The 21004-nt window shown below is 51.3% G+C and overlaps 1 pseudogene; it reads left to right on the forward strand.

The window, feature by feature from the left end:
* The first annotated feature begins 492 nt into the window (after positions 1-492).
* LOC141270716 (uncharacterized) overlaps positions 493-21004 on the forward strand; it is a 47403-nt pseudogene continuing 26891 nt past the window's right edge.

Below are 21004 nucleotides of genomic sequence, written 5' to 3' on the forward strand. Positions count from 1 at the left end.
ATTGAGAAAAAAGCGCACGGTGAATCCTGTACAGCGTCTTCTGGGTTTCTTCATTCCAACATCAGCAGCGCAGACTACCACTCCTATCCTCCTATTATTTCTCCACACGACGGAATCACAATCTTCTCTGATTATTCAGTTTTTGTTGCACTTTTTATACTTTTTCCCTTGTTTGATGCGTTTCTGCTGCAGATGTGAAGCCGCGTTTCAGAAGCTTTTTTAATAGTTCAGAAAAGTTTTATTTCATCGGTTAAAAATGCAACAGCGGATTTTACATGATGTTATTCAGGCTCCACAAAGAAACTTATAGAGAAAAAATCCACCAAAACCGCAGAGTTCAGCAGAGTCTGTAGACGTTCAGTGAGCGCAGATCTCATGAAACCGCCCGAAGCCGAGCAGAGTTTATCCCTCTCTCTATTCTGGGAACCTTTGCAGTTCTGCTTCCAGGACCTGTGATGATGTCACAGTCATGTGATCAGTCACATGGGGGGAGGAGCAGGATGGGGCTTGTAGGAAGTGAAGGGTTTTCTGTGTAGGAAGCGGCCACAGGTAAGAGCTGAAGCTGAGGAGAAGTCTACACTGGGGACCGGTAATGAGGGAGCAGGGACTGTGTGATAGAGGGGACAGGACTCAGTCCTGGGGGAAACACCGGGACTCTACACTGGGGACCGGTAATGAGGGAGCAGGGACTGTGTGATAGAGGGGACCGGACTCTGCACTGGGGACCGGTAATGAGGGAGCAGGGACTGTGTGATAGAGGGGACAGGACTCAGTCCTGGGGGAAGCACCGGGACTCTACACTGGGGAGCGGTAATGAGGGAGCAGGGACTGTGTGATAGAGGGGACAGGACTCAGTCCTGGGGGAAGCACCGGGACTCTGCACTGGGGACCGGTAATGAGGGAGCAGGGACTGTGTGATAGAGGGGACAGGACTCAGTCCTGGGGGAATCACCGGGACTCTACACTGGGGACCGGTAATGAGGGAGCAGGGACTGTGTGATAGAGGGGACAGGACTCAGTCCTGGGGGAAGCACCGGGACTCTGCACTGGGGACCTGTAATGAGGGAGCAGGGACTGTGTGATAGAGGGGACAGGACTCAGTCCTGGGGGAAGCATCGGGACTCTACACTGGGGACCGGTAATGAGGGAGCAGGGACTGTGTGATAGAGGGGACAGGACTCAGTCCTGGGGGAAGCATCGGGACTCTACACTGGGGACCGGTAATGAGGGAGCAGGGACTGTGTGATAGAGGGGACAGGACTCAGTCCTGGGGGAAGCATCGGGACTCTACACTGGGGACCGGTAATGAGGGAGCAGGGACTGTGTGATAGAGGGGACAGGACTCAGTCCTGGGGGAAGCAGCGGGACTCTACACTGGGCACCGGTAATGAGGGAGCAGGGACTGTGTGATAGAGGGGACAGGACTCAGTCCTGGAGGAAGCACCGGGACTCTACACTGGGGACCGGTAATGAGGGAGCAGGGACTGTGTGATAGAGGGGACAGGACTCAGTCCTGGAGGAAGCACCCGGACTCTACACTGGGGACCGGTAATGAGGGAGCAGGGACTGTGTGATAGAGGAGACAGGACTCAGTCCTGGGGGAAGCGCCGGGACTCTGCACTGGGGACCGGTAATGAGGGAGCAGGGACTGTGTGATAGAGGGGACAGGACTCAGTCCTGGGGGAAGCGCCGGGACTCTGCACTGGGGACCGGTAATGAGGGAGCAGGGACTGTGTGATAGAGGGGACAGGACTCAGTCCTGGGGGAAGCATCGGGACTCTACACTGGGGACCGGTAATGAGGGAGCAGGGACTGTGTGATAGAGGGGACAGGACTCAGTCCTGGGGGAAGCAGCGGGACTCTACACTGGGCACCGGTAATGAGGGAGCAGGGACTGTGTGATAGAGGGGACAGGACTCAGTCCTGGAGGAAGCACCGGGACTCTACACTGGGGACCGGTAATGAGGGAGCAGGGACTGTGTGATAGAGGGGACAGGACTCAGTCCTGGGGGAAGCACCGGGACTCTACACTGGGGACCGGTAATGAGGGAGCAGGGACTGTGTGATAGAGGGGACAGGACTCAGTCCTGGAGGAAGCACCCGGACTCTACACTGGGGACCGATAATGAGGGAGCAGGGACTGTGTGATAGAGGGGACAGGACTCAGTCCTGGGGGAAGCATCGGGACTCTACACTGGGGACCGGTAATGAGGGAGCAGGGACTGTGTGATAGAGGGGACAGGACTCAGTCCTGGGGGAAGCACCGGGACTCTACACTGGAGACCGGTAATGAGGGAGCAGGGACTGTGTGATAGAGGGGACAGGACTCAGTCCTGGGGGAAGCATCGGGACTCTGCACTGGGGACCGGTAATGAGGGAGCAGGGACTGTGTGATAGAGGGGACAGGACTCAGTCCTGGGGGAAGCACCGGGACTCTACACTGGGGACCGGTAATGAGGGAGCAGGGACTGTGTGATAGAGGGGACAGGACTCAGTCCTGGGTGATGCACCGAGACTCTACACTGGGGACTGGTAATGAGGGAGCAGGGACTGTGTGATAGAGGGGACAGGACTCAGTCCTGGAGGAAGCACCGGGACTCTACACTGGTGACCGGTAATGAGGGAGCAGGGACTGTGTGATAGAGGGGACAGGACTCAGTCCTGGGGGAAGCACCGGGACTCTGCACTGGGGACCGGTAATGAGGGAGCATGGGACTGTGTGATAGAGGGGACAGGACTCAGTCCTGGGGGAAGCACCGGGACTCTACACTGGGGACCGGTAATGAGGGAGCAGGGACTGTGTGATAGAGGGGACAGGACTCAGTCCTGGGGGAAGCACCGGGACTCTGCACTGGGGTCCGGTAATGAGGGAGCAGGGACTGTGTGATAGAGGGGACAGGACTCAGTCCAGGGGGAAGCACCGGGACTCTACACTGGGGACCGGTAATGAGGGAGCAGGGACTGTGTGATAGAGGGGACAGGACTCAGTCCTGGGGGAAGCACCGGGACTCTGCACTGGGGACCGGTAATGAGGGAGCAGGGACTGTGTGATAGAGGGGACAGGACTCAGTCCTGGGGGAAGCACCTGGACTCTGCACTGGGGACCGGTAAAGAGGGAGCAGGGACTGTGTGATAGAGGGGACAGGACTCAGTCCTGGGGGAAGCACCTGGACTCTGCACTGGGGACCGGTAAAGAGGGAGCAGGGACTGTGTGATAGAGGGGACAGGACTCAGTCCTGGGGGAAGCACCGGGACTCTACACTGGGGACCGGTAATGAGGGAGCAGGGACTGTGTGATAGAGGGGACAGGACTCAGTCCTGGAGGAAGCACCGGGACTCTACACTGGGGACCGGTAATGAGGGAGCAGGGACTGTGTGATAGAGGGGACAGGACTCAGTCCTGGGGGAAGCACCGGGACTCTGCACTGGGGACCGGTAATGAAGGAGCAGGGACTGTGTGATAGAGGGGACAGGATTCAGTCCTGGGGGAAGCACCGGGACTCTGCACTGGGGACCGGTAATGAGGGAGCAGGGACTGTGTGATAGAGGGGACAGGACTCAGTCCTGGAGGAAGCACCCGGACTCTGCACTGGAGACCGGTAATGAGGGAGCAGGGACTGTGTGATAGAGGGGACAGGACTCAGTCCTGGAGGAAGCACCGGGACTCTGCACTGGGGACCGGTAATGAGGGAGCAGGGACTGTGTGATAGAGGGGACAGGACTCAGTCCTGGGGGAAGCACCGGGACTCTGCACTGGGGACCGGTAATGAGGGAGCAGGGACTGTGTGATAGAGGGGACAGGACTCAGTCCTGGGGGAAGCACCGGGACTCTGCACTGGGGACCGGTAATGAGGGAGCAGGGACTGTGTGATAGAGGGGACAGGACTCAGTCCTGGAGGAAGCACCGGGACTCTACACTGGGGACCGGTAATGAGGGAGCAGGGACTGTGTGATAGAGGGGACAGGACTCAGTCCTGGGGGAAGCACCGGGACTCTGCACTGGGGACCGGTAATGAGGGAGCAGGGACTGTGTGATAGAGGGGACAGGACTCAGTCCTGGGGGAAGCACCGGGACTCTGCACTGGGGACCGGTAATGAGGGAGCAGGGACTGTGTGATAGAGGGGACAGGACTCAGTCCTGGGGGAAGCATCGGGACTCTGCACTGGGGACCGGTAATGAGGGAGCAGGGACTGTGTGATAGAGGGGACAGGACTCAGTCCTGGGGGAAGCACCGGGACTCTGCACTGGGGACCGGTAATGAGGGAGCAGGGACTGTGTGATAGAGGGGACAGAACTCAGTCCTGGGGGAAGCACCGGAACTCTGCACTGGGGACCGGTAATGAGGGAGCATGGACTGTGTGATAGAGGGGACAGGACTCAGTCCTGGGGGAAGCACCGGGACTCTGCACTCGGGACCGGTAATGAGGGAGCAGGGACTGTGTGATAGAGGGGACAGGACTCAGTCCTGGGGGAAGCACCGGGACTCTGCACTGGGGACCGGTAATGAGGGAGCAGGGACTGTGTGATAGAGGGGACAGGACTCAGTCCTGGGGGAAGCATCGGGACTCTGCACTGGGGACCGGTAATGAGGGAGCAGGGACTGTGTGATAGAGGGGACAGGACTCAGTCCTGGGGGAAGCACCGGGACTCTGCACTAGGGACCGGTAATGAGGGAGCAGGGACTGTGTGATAGAGGGGACAGGACTCAGTCCTGGGGGAAGCACCGGGACTCTGCACTAGGGACCGGTAATGAGGGAGCAGGGACTGTGTGATAGAGGGGACAGGACTCAGTCCTGGGGGAAGCACCGGGACTCTGCACTGGGGACCGGTAATGAGGGAGCAGGGACTGTGTGATAGAGGGGACAGAACTCAGTCCTGGGGGAAGCACCGGGACTCTGCACTGGGGACTGGTAATGAGGGAGCATGGACTGTGTGATAGAGGGGACAGGACTCAGTCCTGGGGGAAGCACCGGGACTCTGCACTGGGGACCGGTAATGAGGGAGCAGGGACTGTGTGATAGAGGGGACAGGACTCAGTCCTGGAGGAAGCACCGGGACTCTGCACTGGGGACCGGTAATGAGGGAGCAGGGACTGTGTGATAGAGGGGACAGGACTCAGTCCTGGGTGAAGCACCGGGACTCTACACTGGGGTCCGGTAATGAGGGAGCAGGGACTGTGTGATAGAGGGGACAGGACTCAGTCCTGGGGGAAGCACCGGGACTCTACACTGGGGACCGGTAATGAGGGAGCAGGGACTGTGTGATAGAGGGGACAGGACTCAGTCCTGGGGGAAGCACCGGGACTCTGCACTGGGGACCGGTAATGAGGGAGCAGGGACTGTGTGATAGAGGGGACAGGACTCAGTCCTGGGGGAAGCATCGGAACTCTGCACTGGGGACCGGTAATGAGGGAGCAGGGACTGTGTGATAGAGGGGACAGGACTCAGTCCTGGGGGAAGCACCGGGACTCTGCACTGGGGACCGGTAATGAGGGAGCAGGGACTGTGTGATAGAGGGGACAGGACTCAGTCCTGGAGGAAGCACCGGGACCTTACACTGGGGACCGGTAATGAGGGAGCAGGGACTGTGTGATAGAGGGGACAGGACTCAGTCCTGGGGGAAGCACTGAGACTGTGCACTGGGGACCGGTAATGAGGGAGCAGGGACTGTGTGATAGAGGGGACAGGACTCAGTCCTGGGGGAAGCACCGAGACTGTGCACTGGGGACCGGTAATGAGGGAGCAGGGACTGTGTGATAGAGGAGACAGGACTCAGTCCTGGGGGAAGCACCGGGACTCTACACTGGGGACCGGTAATGAGGGAGCAGGGACTGTGTGATAGAGGGGACAGGACTCAGTCCTGGGGGAAGCACCGAGTCTCTACACTGGGGAACGGTAATGAGGGAGCAGGGACTGTGTGATAGAGGGGACAGGACTCAGTCCTGGGGGAAGCACCGGGACTCTACACTGGGGACCGGTAATGAGGGAGCAGGGACTGTGTGATAGAGGGGACAGGACTCAGTCCTGGGGGAAGCACCGGGACTCTACACTGGGGACCGGTAATGAGGGAGCAGGGACTGTGTGATAGAGGGGACAGGACTCAGTCCTGGGGGAAGCACCGGGACTCTGCACTGGGGACCGGTAATGAGGGAGCAGGGACTGTGTGATAGAGGGGACAGGACTCAGTCCTGGGGGAAGCACCGGGACTCTGCACTGGGGACCGGTAATGAGGGAGCAGGGACTGTGTGATAGAGGGGACAGGTCTCAGTCCTGGGGGAAGCACCGGGACTCTGCACTGGGGACCGGTAATGAGGGAGCAGGGACTGTGTGTTAGAGGGGACAGGACTCAGTCCTGGGGGAAGCACCGGGACTCTGCACTGGGGACCGGTAATGAGGGAGCAGGGACTGTGTGTTAGAGGGGACAGGACTCAGTCCTGGGGGAAGCATCGGGACTCTGCACTGGGGACCGGTAATGAGGGAGCAGGGACTGTGTGATAGAGGGGACAGGACTCAGTCCTGGGGGAAGCACCGGGACTCTGCACTGGGGACCGGTAATGAGGGAGCAGGGACTGTGTGATAGAGGGGACAGGACTCAGTCCTGGAGGAAGCATTGGGACTCTGCACTGGGGACCGGTAATGAGGGAGCAGGGACTGTGTGATAGAGGGGACAGGACTCAGTCCTGGGGGAAGCACCGGGACTCTGCACTGGGGACCGGTAATGAGGGAGCAGGGACTGTGTGATAGAGGGGACAGGACTCAGTCCTGGAGGAAGCATCGGGACTCTGCACTGGGGACCGGTAATGAGGGAGCAGGGACTGTGTGATAGAGGGGACAGGACTCAGTCCTGGAGGAAGCATCGGGACTCTGCACTGGGGACCGGTAATGAGGGAGCAGGGACTGTGTGATAGAGGGGACAGGACTCAGTCCTGGGGGAAGCATCGGGACTCTGCACTGGGGACCGGTAATGAGGGAGTAGGGACTGTGTGATAGAGGGGACAGGACTCAGTCCTGGAGGAAGCATCGGGACTCTGCACTGGGGACCGGTAATGAGGGAGCAGGGACTGTGTGATAGAGGGGACAGGACTCAGTCCTGGAGGAAGCATCGGGACTCTGCACTGGGGACCGGTAATGAGGGAGCAGGGACTGTGTGATAGAGGGGACAGGACTCAGTCCTGGGGGAAGCACCGGGACTCTGCACTGGGGACCGGTAATGAAGGAACAGGGACTGTGTGATAGAGGGGACAGGACTCAGTCCTGGGGGAAGCATCGGGACTCTGCACTGGGGACCGGTAATGAGGGAACAGGGACTGTGTGATAGAGGGGACAGGACTCAGTCCTGGGGAAGCTTCTGGACTCTGCACTGGTGACCGGTAATGAGGGAGCAGGGACTGTGTGATAGAGGGGACAGGACTCAGTCCTGGGGGAAGCACTGGGAATCTGCACTGGTGACTGGTAATGAGGGAACAGGGACTGTGTGATAGAGGGGTCAGGACTCAGTCCTGGGGAAGCATCGGGACTCTGCACTGGGGACCGGTAATGAGGGAGCAGGGACTGGACCACACAATCCTCACCCTGCTCCTCTTTCCTCCCACTTTGCCGAGTGCCTGGAGACAAGTGATCTTGCATTTGGACACTCCGAAGAGCTGTTCACATTTCCATTTATAGATTCTGGACTCTCGCCCTGGCTGTTTCAAGCAGGACATGAGGAGATCGCAGGTAGGGATGCCCAAATATTTGAGCAGCCACGGTCACAAGAAGGGGACGTGGGAAACTGCAATTACTGTTGCAAGAGGTGGATAATGATGAGACACATTTGCCATCAAGTGATGTTGTTAAGTCAGCAAGTCAGGAGGAAGAGCAGTTGCGGAAGTGGAAGACGAGGTGGTGGACGATAAAGTCACTGGCAACATGCCGAGCGAGGACAGCAGCGCAGAGGGGGAGGGATTTGCAGCACCACAACAGACAGGAAGAGGCAGTGGGGTGGCCAGAGACACAAGGTGGGCAACTCTTAACCAGAATATAAACACGGGGGACGTTGGCAGGCCAAGGGTTAGTTGTTCCCAAGCCTGGCGCTTTTTTAAAGACAGTACAGTGAACCCAATAAAGGCCATTTCCAACATCAGCTATTCCAGCATCAGCAGGGGCAGCACAAATACCAGCCTGACCACCACCAGTATGCTCAGGCACATGACAGCAAAGCACCCGACTAGTTGGGCCAAATACCAGGGTCCAGAAACAGTGTCGGCTGGTGACACCACTGCTTCTTCCCCTGTTCTACAAGCACGCCAATCACCTGTGCATGAGGCAGGCGAAGATGCCTCCCACCCTGCACCTGTCGTTGCACACCTTCAACCACTGTCAGCAGCCACGTCCTTGTCCCATCGCAGCGTTCAGTTGTCCGTACCACAGTTGTTGGAATGCAAGCGTAAATACTAGTGATGAGCGAGTATGTTTTGTTAACCCTTTCGCCGAGTATGCTCGGGCCTAGCACCGAGTATTTACAGCTGCTCGGTGTTATGTTTGAATCACTCCCGTGTGCATGATTTGCGTCGGTTTGACAGCTTTAATACATGTGCGGAATGTGTAAGAAATAGACATTCCTCCCATGTATTAAAACTGTCAAACAGTCGCAAATCATGCACACCGGAGTGATTCAAACATAACACCGAGCAGCTGTAAATACTCGGTGCTCGGCCCGAGCATACTCGGCGAAAGGGTTAACAAAACATACTCGCTCATCACTAGTAAATACGCAGCCACCCACAGGCCACAATACTAAATGGCCACATGTTCAGACTGCTTGCCCTAGAAATGTGGCCGTTTAGGCTTGTAGAAACGTAAGCTTTCCACAACCTCATGGTGGCGGCTGTCCCTCGGTTGTCGGTCTCCTACTGCCACTATTTCTCCCGGTGTGCCATCCCTGGTTTACACAAGCACTTGTCCCATAACATCAGCTGTGCCTTGACTAACGCTGTCACTGTGAAGGTCCATTTAACTACGGACACGTGGACAAGTGCTTGTGGCCAGGGATGCTACATTTCCCTGACGGGACGCTGGGTGAGAATTTAATAAGCCTGGGTCAGAACACGTGCTACCAACACTGAGGATTGCGGGCCCTGGTTCTATCAGGGTTTCCCCCACCTTCTACAGCAGTTACTGCACCTCCTCCTCCTCACCCTCCATCTCCGAAACATCAACATTATTCGCGAGCTGGAAGCACTGCAACATTGCCTCCGCCAAGTGGCAACAAGCTCTGCTGAAGCTAATCTGCTTAGGTGACAAAACTCACACCGCCGCAGAGTTGTTTACTAAATACCGTTTTTTATCACCTTTTTACTAGCTCTTCACTGTGTGCATTCCCCATGTGTTTGTATTCAGATCTGCTCATATAGGTACTATACACATGATCAGTTTTTAAATACATCAGTTAGGGACTGCTCTGATGTGGGTTACCTTGACGTTGGTAGAGCGGCTTAGTATACATTTTTTGGAAAAAAACGTGTCAACTAAATACAGTGTTTTTTATCACCTTTTTACTAGCACTTGCTGTTTACTGTTACTTTTTTACAACAGAGTATTTTTATACGTTTGTTTTACTGTGTTCTTGTGTTTTTCAGTCTTTTGGTGGTGTGAACACTGTCCTACAGGCTTGTTTACCGTGTGCATGGCCCATGTGTTTGTATTCATGTACAAGGATATACTGGATAATCTAATGCTGCCACATTTTAAAACCAAAGTAGGCAGATAATGGAAATTTTGGCAAGACAATAACCCTAAGCACACATCCAATTTAGTAAAAAAATTGATGAGCAAAGAAAAATGTTCGCCTGTTGCAAAGGACAAGCCAGTCACCTGATTTAAGCCCTATAGAGCACCTTTGGGATGAGTTAGGGTGACTAGTTGAAGCCCGTACCCATAGCAATAAAGATGAATTGTTTGCAGATTTACAACTTGAATGGAGCAAGATTCCTTAAGATGTTTTGATTACCCTAGTGGCTTCAATGCCCCATCGATGTGGTGCAGTAATTAAAGCAAGAGGGTATGCTACAAAATTCTACGTTTTGGCATTGTAAACCATGAATTACTCTATATGTTGTGATCAATAAATAGTATATGCAAAACTTTTGGCAGTCAATTTTCTTTAATTAAATGGCCATACCTGCATTCAAAAGCATTTTGGTTAAAGTCTTGCATGATGACAACTTCATGCACTTTCAATTCATCACCAGGAAAATGGCATCACAACAACCAGACGGAAGTAATCACGATTTAAAAAAAAAATGCAAAACTTTGGATCGCCGCTGTATTTGATATCGCCGTATTCAGAAACGCCTGATCTATCAAAATATAAAAAGAATTAATCCGATCAGTAAATGACATAATGAGAAAAAAATCAAAACACCATAATTAAGGTTTTTGGTCGCTGCAACCTTGCAATAAAATGTTCGCGAAGTATTTGAAGCAGCGCAACGTGGCATACACGTCCCACATGGAGGCTTACTCATTGTTGGTAAAGTGTTCCGCAGAGTGACTGTGCGTGCTGTAGCTGAATCTCAACTATTGCATGCTGCTGCTCGCTCAGTCTCTCCAGCATATGCAAGATGGAGTTCCACCTTGTGGTTACATTGCATAAGATGTGGTGAGTGGGAAGGCAGAAGTGATGCTGCAGGGAAGGCAGAAGTGATGCTGCAGGGCGGACAGGCGAGTAGTAGCAGGGTAAGAACACTGGAAGCCCACACACACTGCCTGCACTTTCAGCAGCAGCTCTGACATGTATGGATAATTTTTAAGGAAGCTCTTCACCCCCAAACTCCGTACATGCGCCTGGCAAAGGATGTGCGTCAAACTGACTAGGCCGAGGGCTGCTATGAGATTTTGCCCTTTATTGCACCCCACCAGGCAGGGCATGAGGTTCAGCGGCAAACACTCATCGGTCTGTTGTTTGATCCCCCTTCACAGCTCTTGCATGGTGTGTGTTCGTATCCCCAAACAGATGAGTTTCAGAAAAGCCTGCTGTCATTTCCCACTGGCTGTACTGAAGTTGGTGGTGCAGGTGTTACGCTGAACGGATGAGGAGGTGATGGAGGAAGCGGAGGAGGAGGCAACATGGACAGAGAAACATCCAGTAATTCTTGGTGGTGGTAGGACATGCGCCAGAACGTCTTCTGCCCTCAGGCCCAGCTGCTACTACATTTACCCAGTGGGCAGTTGGGGAGGTATTACGTCTCTGACCGAGCTTACTGGTTCACGTATAGGTGATAATGTGGACCTTTCCACTGATCTGGAAAAGTAGTGGAGGCTGGCAACCACGTACTGTGGGACAGCCACCACCATCAGTTTTTTAAAACTGTCCACCTCCACCAGCCAAAATAGCATTTCAAAGGTCAGGAATTTTGAAATTCTTTCATTCAGGACCAGGGAACGTGCTTTCTTTTAAGTGTTATGGGAATGGACAGCTGAAAGCTCCTATGGGACGGTGTGGAGATGCTCGGTGACACTACTGGTGGTCGTCGTGTGGTGCTGTTATATCCTCTGTTTGCGGGGAGCCAGGTGGCCCTGTTGTTTGGGAGCGGAAGGGAGAGCCTGAGATAATTTAGAACAAATCTGAAAAGTAACATCTGTGTTTTTGATGCTGGACTGGAGATATTTTGTGATAAATCCCTGTATGTGACTATAATGTGATTGTGTGTTATACTGGGGGCAAGACGGGGACATGACTGGATGTAGTGCTCATGTGAAGCCGGAAACAGATCCGGATTTTTCTTACATGAAATCTTTATAAAGTAACATCGTTATCTTCTCCCCATTCAGGTCCCTAAAACATCGGAACCTCTCAGTGGAGATCTTAAATATAAGAGAATTTTCCTGAGTGACCCGTCAAGGATGGATAGGGACAGGGACAAGATGGCAGAGAGGATATTACACTTCACCCTAGAGATCCTCTTCCGGCTTACTGGAGAGGTGAGAGATTCTGATGACGTCACATTACATCATTGTTATCTAAGGGAATAACAGATGGACAGAACTGGAGAGGTGAGGACTCTGGAAATGTCTGTAGTGAGATTTATTAATGTGTCTCTCCATAACCAGGACTACACAGTAGTGAAGAAGACCTCTAGTGAGCGCTGTCAGGACCCTGTGTCTGAAGGATGGGGAAGACCCCTGAGCCCAATCACGGGGCCTCCACCCCACCCCCTGATACATGAGGACCTCAATGACCAGAAGATCCTAGAACTCACCTACAAGATGATTGAGCTGCTGACCGGAGAGGTGACACTGCTGGGAATGCTGAGACATTATACAGTAACGCTATGAAGGGATTGGGGAGATGATGGTTTCATTGTATGTGTCAGGTTCCTATAAGATGTCAGGATGTCGCCGTCTATTTCTCCATGGAGGAGTGGGAATATTTAGAAGGACACAAAGATCTGTACAAGGATGTCATGATGGAGGTTCCCCAGCCCCTCACATCATCAGGTAATAGACAGGACTAAATACACATGGCCAATAATTATCTGTATGTAAAGAATGAATTCAGTCCATAAATGTGTTTTTTATAGATCTATCCAGTAAAAGGACAACACCAGAGAGATTTCCCCCTCTTCTACTGGACTCTAAACAAGAAGTTACCAACGTTCCTCAGGATCATCAGGTAGATGGAGAGAAGGTGTCATGAGATTTTTCCCATGATGTGTAGATGGCTATGAAGGTTTTGTGTTTAGTGTTTTTTTTATATCCTCCAGTATAAGGGAAGAGTCAGACGGTTGTATAACTTGGCCAGGTATTGCATCACAATGCTCGAACTGGCCGGCGGCTCTCCGAACTCGAGCATGACAGCCTGTATTTCTGTGCAACTGTCAAGCTTGGACCGCACACCTAATATCATGCCTTTAGTACCAACAGTGAGCAATAGTACAACCTCACTCTACCGAGCCCCACATAGGAAACATGCACTACAACTACAGTCTATTATATATACAGTGAGCCCCCTAGAAACATCTCCCAAGACTCCTCCCAGCTGCAGTGTTGACTCTGTATCTCACCCCTGCCCAGCTGCAGGGCTGACTCTCTTGAACTCTTGAAGTATGCTTGGGGTCATTGTCCTGCTGTAAGACCCATGACCTAGGATGCAAATCCAGCTTTCTGACACTGGACACTACATTCTGACCCAAAATCCTTTGGGAATCTTCACATTTCATGATGCCTTGCACACAGTCAAGGCACCCAGTGCCAGAGTCAGCAAAACAACCCCAAAATATCTTTGAACCTCCACCATATTTGACTGTAAGTACTATGTGCTTTTATTTGTAGTCCTCATTCAATTTTCCCTGAACAGTAGAATGATGTGGTTTACCAAATAGCTCTATCTTGGTCTAATCTGTCCACAAGATGCCTGCTGGCCCTTCAAAAATAGTGAGGGCCGCCTGCGGGCCCTCCAAGTTTCGAACTTTACAGTATTAATACGAAAAAGAAAATTTGCCCACCTCAGATGGATAAATTATATTGCAGTAGCAATTTATGGCTATGCAAAGCTGGACCTTCAAAAATGCTTAGTGAGGGCTGGCTGCTGGCCCTCTAAAATTAGAGTGAGGACTGCCTGATGGCCTTTTGACAACAGTGAGGGCCGTTTGCTGGCCTTCTGACAATAGTAAGGGCCACCTGATGGCGTTATCCAAATAGTGAGGGCCACCTTATGGCCCTGAAATTTTTTTTTTTTATAACTATCAGAGTCCCTCCTTCATAAATTAGACAGGATGTGTCTGATCATGCCTCACACACCACATGTCCAGATAAGATAGTAAAAGGTTAAAATTACATTTTCTGGTGAATGTTTTTTCAAACACTACGTGTGAACATAGCCCAAGATTTTATTTGTAGGCCTCATTCCATTTGCACTGAGCAGTAGTATGATGTGCTTTACCAAAAAGCTCTATCTTGGTCTCATCTGTCCACAACATCTGCTGGCCCTTTAAAAATAGTGAAGGCCGCCTACTGGCCCTCAAAGTTTCAAACTTTACAGTATTAATACAAAAAAGAAAATTTGCCTACCTGAGATGGATAAATTATATTGCAGTAGTTAATATATGGCTCTGCAAAGCATAGCCGGCTGCTGGACCTCCAAAAATGCTTAATGAGGGCCGCCTGATGGCCCTGAAAAAAAACAACTTCATGACTATCAGAGTCTCTCCTTCATAAATTAAACATGATGTGTCTGATCATGCCTTACACACCACATGCTCAGATAAGGTAGTAAAATGTTAAAATGACATTTCCTGTTGAAAAAACTACATGTGAACATAGCCCAAGATGTGGAGGAGCATTTTTTTTCTTTAATTTATTTTGCCTTAAAAACAAGTCTTTATCCTGGATAGAATGTTTCTTAACATGTTTCCCAGTAAAATCCATTTTTATCTTTGGATTTGTATGTATTATTGTCAGTCTGTAAAAGTGGCGTAATACTCTGACAACATTGCTCCCAGCAGTGACCTGGGATTCAGAGATGCTTCCAGGGGTCTTACCCATGCCATTTCGGTGCTGTTTCCATAGATTTTAGCTATTCTTAGACCTCTCCAGACCCCCTTGGGGGGCGGAAAAATGCTTGAGTTTCCCATTGGCATCCATTATACTCGTTACTTGGGTCGAGTACTCGAGTGATGAGCACGCAAGCATTTTAGTGCTGACTAGTGTTGAGCGAGTATGTTCTATTAACCCTTTCGCCGAGTATGCTCGGGCCGAGCTCCGAGTAGTTACAGCTGCTCGGTGATATGGTTTAATCGCTTCCGTGTGCATGATTTGCAACTGTTTGACAGCTTTATTACATGGGAGGAATGTGTAAAAAATAGACATTTCTCACATGTAGTAAAACTGTCAAGCAGTCGCAAATCATGCACACGGGAGCGATTCAACCTTATCACCGAGCAGCTATAAATACTCGGTGCTCGGCCCGAGCATACTCGGCGAAAGGGTTAATAGAACATACTTGCTCAACACTAGTCCTGACTCATCACTACTATTGAAGCAAGTGAAAAGTAAAAAAAAAAAAAAAGTTTTTAAAAAATTAATATATAAATGTTTAAATCATCCCCCTTTTGCCCCATTCAAGATAAAACAATAAAAAAAATCAAAGAACACACATTTGTGGGATCACTGTGTTCAGAAATGCCCGATCTATCAAAATATAAAAATAATAAATCCATTCGATAAATGGCATAACGAGAAAAAAAAATTAAAACGCCAGAATTACGTTTTTTTCTCACCGCAACATTGCAACAAAATGTTTGTGGAGTACTCGAAGCAGCTCAACATGGCACACATGTCCCACGTGGAGGCCAACTCATTGGTGGTGAAGTGGTATTATTCCGCAGAGCGACTGTGCGTGCTATAGCTGAATCTCCACTATTGCCTGCTGCTCTCACAGTCTCTCCAGCATATGCAAGGTGGAGTTCCACCTTGTGGTTACATCGCATAAGAGGTGGTGAGCGGGAAGGCAGAGGTGATACTGCAGCGCAGACAAGCGAGCAGTAGCAGGGTAAGAACGCTGAAAGCCCGCACTTTCAGCAGCAGCTCTGACATATGGGGGTAATTTTTAAGGAAGCTTTGCACAACCAAATTCAGCATATGCGCCAGGCAAGATATGTGCGTCAAACTGACTAGGTTGAGAGCTGCTATGAGATTTTGTCCTTTATCGCACCCCACCAGGCAGGTCATGAGGTTCATCGGCACTAACCACTGATCAGTTTGTTGTTTGATCCCCCTTCACAGCTTCTGTGTGGAGTGGGATCTTTCACCCAAACAGATGAGTTTCAAAATAGCCTGCTGTCGTTTCCCCCTGGTGTTACGCTGACCAGATGAGGAGGTGGTGGAGGATGCCAAGTAGATGAAGAGGCAATATGGACAAAGAAACATCCAGCAATCCTTTGTGGTGATAGGACATGCTCTACAAGGCCTTCTGCCTCAGGCCTAGCCACTACTACATTTAGTTGGGGAGATATAATGTCCCTGGCTGTGCTTACTGATCCATGTATTGGTGATTATGTAGACCTTACCATTTATCTGGAAAAGTAATGACGCCTAGGAGCACCGTACCGTAGGACAGCCACCGCCATCAGTTTTTTAAAACTGTCTTCACCAGCCGGAATAGCAGCATTGCAAAGGCCAGGAATTTTGAAATGCTTTCATTCAGGACCAGGGCTCGTGGTTGGATAGGGGTGTATTTTCGTTTTCTCTCAAGTGTTTGGGGGATGGACAGCTGAACACTTCCATGGGATGGTTAGGAGAAGCTCGGTGACACTGCTGTTAGTGCTGTCACATCCTCTCTTTGCAGGGAACCAAGTGGCCCTGTTGATTGGGAGCGGGAGGAAGAGGCCGAGACTGCAACAGAAGAGGGAGCAGGAGGAGTCTCAGATTTTCCCTGGTTTTTCAGGTGTCTACTCCACTGCGGCTCGTGCCTTAAATGCAGATGCCTCATCATGCGAGTGGTGCTCAGGTTCAGAACATTTATGCCTCGCTTCAGGTTCTGACTGCACAGCATGCAAACCACCCATCTCTTGTCATCAGCACACTGCCTGAAGAAATGCACGCCAGGGAGCTCCTTTGAGCTGGCTTTGGTATGCTCAGTTCGTTGGGAAGGGGGGCAGTAGCAGATGACGTACTGGCTAGGGGCCGTCTGCTGTGCTTTCCACCCTGCTCCCTCCTTTTCCTCCAAACTGTACACGTCACACGGATGGCCTTCACTCCATGTAGGGTCTAGGATCACATCATCCCCCACATCATCTGAGAATCGTAGAATGTTAGATTTGGAAGGGACCTCCAGGGTCATCGTGTTCAACTCCTGCTCAATGCAGAATTCACTAAACCATCTCAGACAGATGTCTGTACATCCTCTGTTTGAAGACTTCCATTTAAGGAGAACTTGACACTAGTGATGAGCGAACGTGCTCGGATAACCTGTTACACAAGCATTCTTGTGTGTTTTCCGAGTATATTGGGCATGCTCGGATAATATGTTCGAGTTACTGTGGCTACATGTTTTGCGACTGTTAAACCGCCTCAACACATGCGGGAATTGCCTAACAAACAGGCAATCCCTGCAACCTGTAGAATGTAAGCCCATAAAGGCAGGGTCCTCTTCCCTCTGTACCAGTCTATCATTGTTAGTTTGTTTACTGTAAGTGATATATTTTTTTTAAACTTAATTTGTTTTATTAAACAATTTTATAAACAGTTACACATTGCATTTGGTAGTAGAAAACATCCAGAGACATCACATCAACATAGATTTACATCAATGAGAACACATTAAAATAAACTGGTCGGATGGGTTATCGCATGCATATAAATAATTTCTTTGCCCTGTGGATGTCTCATCTTCTGGATATATATAAAAAGGAGAAAAAAAAAGGGCACTTGCCTAATTAGGATACAATCCAAACTTTGAACCCTCAACCACAACTTCTCAAACTTGTGCTGTCTTTATCCTTTCCATGCCCAGATTGACTCTCATCGTAATGTATATGGATCTAGATGCTTGCCCCTATAAGCAACATTTGTCACTTATAACTCGTGGTTTTCTATTTATTCTCACACCCCTTACATATTAACTCTCCCAGCTCAAGCCCTTTGCCTAAGTAGAGACCGTAAGACACGAAGAATTCCAATAGTCCCATATTTTGGAAAATTTAAATGGACAACCTCTGTTTTGGTATACTATCTTTTCAAATGGAATGATTGCGTTAACCAGTGCGATCCAAGATCGCAATGTTGGTTGTGTATTGCCCATCCACCTTAGTGCCAACAAGTTCCTGGCCAAAAATATTTTTTTTCTCAAAAAAATCTTAATATAATGATCCCAGGCATCATCCTCCATTACCCCCAAAAGGCAAATCAGTGGATCACATGGAATTGGAAACTGTAAGTGATATTTGGTATGTAACCCCTCCTTATGTATAGCACCATGGAATCAATGGCGCTATATAAATAAATAATAATGTGTTGCGACTATCTTAAAAGCTGCAAAACATACAACCGCAGGGACTCGAACATATTATCCGAGTGTAAGGTGCCCTCATGGGCGAGGGGCTGGTGCGTTCCCACACGTTGGCACTTCACAAATAAACAGTGTCCCGTGCTGTGCAGAACACTCATGTTTCAGCCGCTGGCCTCCGCTGAATCCAGGCTCACGGATCTGGGAACATCCGCAGACAAATTAGGGGACGCTTGCTTCATAACCAATAGTTCATCTTTACTTAGCATCTTGAGCTCAATCGCATTTACAGCACTGTACGTTTCCACATTCTCCATGTGTTCAGCCTGAACTATTCCTTCGCCGGGTGGCTCCCGCGGCCCCTGGGATACTCTTTCCAGCCCCGCAACTCCCATGAGTCCCATCTTGTTTTTCTCCTCCCCCATGATAGCACACCTTGAGAGAGGATCCGCCCCACCAAGGACAGGAAACCGTCTGAAATAAAAGGGCGGTACCTCTCCCTCGCTTCAGTTGGTTTCCTGTCCTTGATGGGGAACCTGTCTGGAAGAAAGAAGACTTACCTGGGGCTGTCCCGGTGTGGAAGAGCGGGCACTGGCCTGTGCACCGGGTTCAGTAACCCAGAAGCGCCGTCCGCAGCTTCCCCTGGGGTCTCTGCGCCGAGCGGGGCGCACGCGGTGAGGCAGGCTCTGTCCTCCCGGAGACCGCGGCGCCGTCCTCCCCCTGCAGTGTGGAACTTTTCCAGGTGTGACGCGCCTGACGTCACGGCGCAGGGCACGCTGGGAGCGGCGCGCTGGGTGACGTCAGGAGGCGGCGCCGATCCAAGATGGCGGTGCCCATCGGAGCGTCCCAGGCCGGTTTTTTTTTTTTTCAACGGAGCTCCGGCCTGAGGAAGGGGGAGGGCCCACAGACCGGAGGAGGCTGGATGGCCCTATATTTAAGGGGGGGGGGAGCTATCCTGGAAGCGTGGTGCGCTTCTGAGACATGGCTGATCCAGATAGCCAGGAGCAGCAGCAGCTTACCCCCCCACCTCAGCAACAGAAAAAGCAGAGGGATGCATCGTATACAGACAGCCGCTCGAGTAATCGTAGTGGCAGCCGCAGGAGTAAGGCTTCGAGTGCCTCGGGACCATCCAGAATGGAATCATCGGTTCCGCGACAGCCTCCGAATCCGGTACCCGTTTGTGACCTCCGAGGGTGAGTGAGTTTCGTGAATGTCACTGGTTAATAACGGGAAGTCTCTTATGTGCTTCCTTTTTTTAGGAGCCTAAGAAGAGTAGTGCCAAACAAAAGCATAGAATGTGTGCCCTTTGCCAAGCTTCTCTCTCAGTAGAGTGGCAGAAACCACTTTGCCAGGGCTGTGTGACCAAAACCATAGCTGAGAATTCCCGGGATTTTGCTGCAGATTTAAAGTCCATAGTACATGCAGAAGTTCAGGGGTCCCTGAAAGGGTTCCTTAGAGGGAAGAAAAGGCCCCGTAGAGAGGTTTCCCCCGTCTCTGATTCCTCCCAGTCCGAGGAGCAGTGGGATTCATCGTCCTCTTCCTCATCGGGGGGCGGTAGACCCTGCTTCCCCATTGAGAATACAGACAGACTGGTTAGGGCAGTAAGATCAACCATGGGTCTGGAGGAAGAGAGAGCATCTAAATCCCGGGAGGACATCATGTTTGCGGGCTTGGGAGAGAAGAAGAGACGCTCATTTCCGGTTAACAGTAAGATTCAGGGCCTCATTGACCGGGAGTGGAGGAGACCTGAGAGATCAGGGGCTTTACCCTCCTTCTCCAAAAGAAGGTACCCCTTCGAAGAGTAGGATGCGGAACCTTGGGATAAGATCCCCCAAGGTGGACGGGACTGTGGCAAGGTCATCGAAAAGATCTTCCCTGCCCTTGGAGGACTCTGGCGTCCTAAAAGATGCCCTGGATAAAAGAGCTGACTCCTTCCTGCGCCACACGTGGGAGGCGGCGGCAGGTGGCCTAAAACCAGCGGTGGCTAGCACCTGTGTGGCGAGGTCCTTGATGGTGTGGCTCCAACAGCTGGAAGACCAGCTTAAAGATAAAAAGGTCTCCAGACAGGCAATACTTGCAGAGCTACCTCTAATACAAACAGCATCGGCCTTCCTGGCCGACTCTTCAGCTGACTCGGTCAGGCTGTCAGCTAGGGCAGCGGGACTATCCAACGCAGCCAGGCGGGCCTTGTGGCTCAAAGGTTGCCCAGGCGACCTACCTTCGAAACAGAAACTGTGCTCCCTCCCATGTGATGGTAGACTCCTGTTTGGCCAAAAGTTAGAAGACCTGTTGGAAAAAGCAGGCGATAAAACCAAAGAGTTCCCGGGATTTTCGGGGGAACCAAGAAGATTTAGTTTTCGGAGGAGAAAATTTAACCGGGGTCGTCCTCCGGGAGACAAAAAGAAATGGGAAGCCAAGTCCAAAAAAGAATCGGGCTACATGTTTGGAGGACCATCCTCGAGTTCGAAGAGATCCTCCCAATGACGCCAGGCTGGAAGTGGGTGGAAGGCTTTCCCACTTTCTTCCAGCTTGGGATGCGATAACCGCAAACCCCTGGATTCTGAAAATTATCAGTGGGGGCCTGAAGATCCGGTTCAGCCAGACCCCCTGGCGGACCTTTGTGGTTACCCCCCTACGAAAGGTCCAGGAAGAACAATTAGCCCTGGAAACAGAAGTGTTAGAGTTAGTAGGAAAGCAGGTCCTTCTCGAAGTACCAGCAACACAGAGAGGGAGGGGGTTCTATTCCCCACTATTCATGATAAAAAAAACAAACGGGTCCTTAAGGACCATCATCAACCTCAGGAGTCTGAACCAAGTAGTAGAAAACCAGACTTTCAAGATGGAGTCAGTAAGCTCGGCAGTGAAGCTCTTACATCGCAACTGCTTTATGGCTGTAATAGACTTGAAGGACGCATATTATCACGTCCCAATCCATCCGGAGTATCAGAAGTATCTGAGAGTAGCCCTGTTTATTCAGGGGAAGCTGAGGCATTTTCAGTTTGCTGCCCTACCCTTTGGCCT

The sequence above is a fragment of the Phyllobates terribilis genome, unplaced genomic scaffold, assembly GCF_046119375.1.
Source record: "Phyllobates terribilis strain yellow unplaced genomic scaffold, ASM4611937v1 Scaffold_5__5_contigs__length_657084704, whole genome shotgun sequence".
NCBI lineage: Eukaryota > Metazoa > Chordata > Amphibia > Anura > Dendrobatidae > Phyllobates > Phyllobates terribilis.